The sequence below is a fragment of the Liolophura sinensis genome, chromosome 6, assembly GCF_032854445.1.
Source record: "Liolophura sinensis isolate JHLJ2023 chromosome 6, CUHK_Ljap_v2, whole genome shotgun sequence".
NCBI lineage: Eukaryota > Metazoa > Mollusca > Polyplacophora > Chitonida > Chitonidae > Liolophura > Liolophura sinensis.
This window is the reverse complement of record NC_088300.1, coordinates 49367452-49370945: the sequence shown is the minus strand read 5'-3', so window position 1 is coordinate 49370945 and position 3494 is coordinate 49367452.

Genomic DNA, 3494 nt, shown 5'->3' with positions numbered 1-3494 from the left:
AGTTCCTGTAATAAAAATAGTTCCTGTATAAACATAGTTCCTGTAATAAACATAGTTCCTGTATATCCATAGTTTCTGTAATAAATGTAGTTCCTGTAATAAGCATAATTCCTGTAATAAGTGTAGTTCCTGTATAAACGTAGTTCCTGTAATAAACGTAGTTCCTGTATACACGTAGTTCCTGTAATAAATGTAGTTCCTGTATACACATAGTTTCTGTAATAAATGTAGTTCCTGTATACACATAGTTCCTGTAATAAATGTAGTTCCTGTATAAACATAGTTCCTGTAATAAATGTAGTTCCTGTATAAACATACTTTCTGCAATGCTACACTATTATGATGACGCCACAGGTTGTATGAAGAGGCCTTGAAGTAGATTTTAATACTAATTGTCAGTTGATGGACTGCTGAGACCTATCTTTTGTTTATTTTTATTATATAAGTATTTTTTCTGATTAAGTTTGAAAAGTTTGGATATTTCTGGGCATATAATTGGATAGTTTCAGGATAAAAACGATTAAAGATTTCACCCATTTCACTAGATTACGCATGGCCTCTGTACCTATTGTAAAAATGATAAAAACGGATCTGTGGATCTTAACCACAGTTGCAGTATTAAATGAAATATTTATCATTGTGGAATAATAAGTTTGCCATGGCCTAGTGGTAGAGGTGCATGCTTTTCAATGACCAGATCACCCAACATGGGTTCAATCCCAGTCTCCTGCTTCAATTGTTCTCCAGGTTTTGGTGATAATAAGTGGTCTATGTTGCATTCAATTTCGTGTGGTTTTGCATGAAGTCCTCTGAAGACCACCTGCCTACCAAAATTATGATACATGCAAAAGTTTGTGGATTATTTTGGTTTCTTCCACTCATAAAACCAGAAAAAGTAGGCAAATGTGTGGCATTAAAAAGCCATCAAATACACAACTTTGGGTGTGGAGTTAAAAATGCAAAGAGAATACTGATCAAGTGAACTGAGTTCCGTGTATTTCAAGTATATGTGCAAGTTTTATATTACGTGAAATGGGTACTATATAGGTCATGTGTAGATCAAGAGTGCCAACAATATCTTTAATATTGAGAACTGACCTAAGTACATTAGTGTTACGGGTTTTGGAGGTTGGACCCATGATAAGGCATGTGTCAGAGGTGATAACATATCCCCCAGGGTGTTTCCTTCTGCCTGACCCCTCACGCTGACTCCTGCTGTGACAGATGGATGATTTATTGACATATTACAGAATGTATGTCAGTATCAGAGGTAGAGCTGTGATAATCAATCTATAATCCCATACAGAGCTGTTCTGTTTGGGAGGAAAACACTGGCTCATAATGTTAACATCAATATAGAGTGTTAAGAAATGAGTGGGAGCTGAGGTTGGCCAAGTTAGTTAAGTGTGCCAGCGCGGTGCAATGACCAAGGAGTCTTATCACCTATGCGGTTGCTGTGAGTCCAGCACATGGTGGCATCCTCTCTGGCCTTCCATGGAAAGGTTTGCCATCAACCTGCGGATAGTTGTGGTTTCCTCCAGGGTCTGCCGAGTTTCCTCCCACCATAATGTGGTGGCGTAAAACACCAACCAAATAAATAAATAAATCTAAAGTTTTCAACCTAAATTTTCATCACCACTTACTCATTTGGCCTGATCCTGAGAGTTCCACTGATCTTAGACAGCTGTTTCAAAGTTTGTTAGGAAGATAGAATGATATCCTGCCAGAAAACTGTCAATTGCCCAGCTCCAAACAATTGATTTATGACCTTTATTTGCCTCTGAAAGTATGAATATTTGGATCAATACAATATTTGTCTGGCTTTGTTGTTGTTTGTTGAGGTTATATGCAAACTGGACATGCCAAAAGCATTTTGTAAATTCTTCAAGAACCTATTACATTTAGTTCTTTTTTGCATTCTTCTTTCAGCTTTTGACATCTTTCCAGAAAATGAATGATCGAATATTTTTCTTCCTACATCAGTTCTATTCTATTATCTGAAGAAAAAATATGTTTAATGCTTACAGAAAAATGTTTAGAGATATTCAAATTTATATTTTAGCTAAAATCTCCTTTTGGATTTATAAATCCAATTTATATATAATTTTAACCTATACCTCCATGAACTGGACGTTGCTCTGTCCGATAGTTGTGTTGGATGTAATGTTGGAGGTATATTTATCAATCACCTTATCTACGCCGATGATATGTGTATAATCTGCCCGTCTGCAAAAGCAATGCAAGCTCTCTTTAAAGTATGTGAAGAGTATGCTCTTTCCCATGACATAATTTTTAATACCCGTAAGACTGTGTGTTTGGTTATTAAACCTAAAACGTATAAAGATTTCAATCCCCCGCCTTTGTACCTTAATGAAAGATTGTTATCTTATGTCCAATCGTATACTTACCTTGGGCACATTATTACTGACAATTTGTCTGATGATGCGGACATTCTGTCTCAGAAAAGAAAGCTCTGTATTAGAGCCAACATGTTGATACGTAAGTTTAGTTCTTGTACTCAGCTTGTTAAAGTACAACTTTTTCGTAGTTTTTGTTGCAATATATACTGTTGTCAGCTTTGGTGTACTTTTCTGAAAAAGGTTATAAGCTCATTACGGGTCACTTACAATAATGCATTTAGATGGTTAATGTGTTTCAGGCGCGATTGTAGTGCCAGTTTTATGTTCTGCATTAATGGTGTACCGTCATTTGGTGAATTACTGCGCAGGTCAGTGTATTGTTTCATACGGAGACTTATGTTTACTGACAATTCCATCGTAATAAAACTCCTGAATAGTGACGCCAGTATAACATCTTGGCTTCAGGAGAGGTGGGCAGTTTTACTATACTGATGTGAAGTCGGTATATGTCGCCAATGTTATGTGTATATAGTTTTTTTTTTTTTTTTTTTTTTTTTTTTATGTGTGTGTGTTTATTTTTTTTTTTTTTTTATATGGACATTTCAGTCTGAAATAAAGCTCTATCTATCTATCTATCTATCTATAAATGTGTCATTTGAGCATTTCTGTCACGAATCCATTTCTTACATAAATACATCTGTGGTATGTACAATTTTGTCATTGTTTGAAAGAGTCCAAATAGTCAGAAATGTCAAAACCACCACAGGAAACTAGTCCACGGTCAACCATTTCAGGTTGTTTTAATACAGCTAGGTCAAGAGTTCTCTGTATCAGATGTCCGATAATGGCTAAGTGAGTATGCCAGTGGTCCATTAATTCTCTACACTTCAGTTCGTAGGAAACAATATGTGCAGCCTATATAGTACGATCTTATCATATCCTCCAACGGTGTTAATATTTTATTGTATACTATGTTCCTATTGGCTTAATGGAATATAGTATTCACGCTAACCAGTCCAAAGTTATTGAATTCTGTCAATATTTAGTACATTTTCAATTACTTTCACTGCTGCAGTATAATGGATGGAATCAGTTGATGGGTAAAAAGGTGCATTCATGCAGAGAAAATTATCC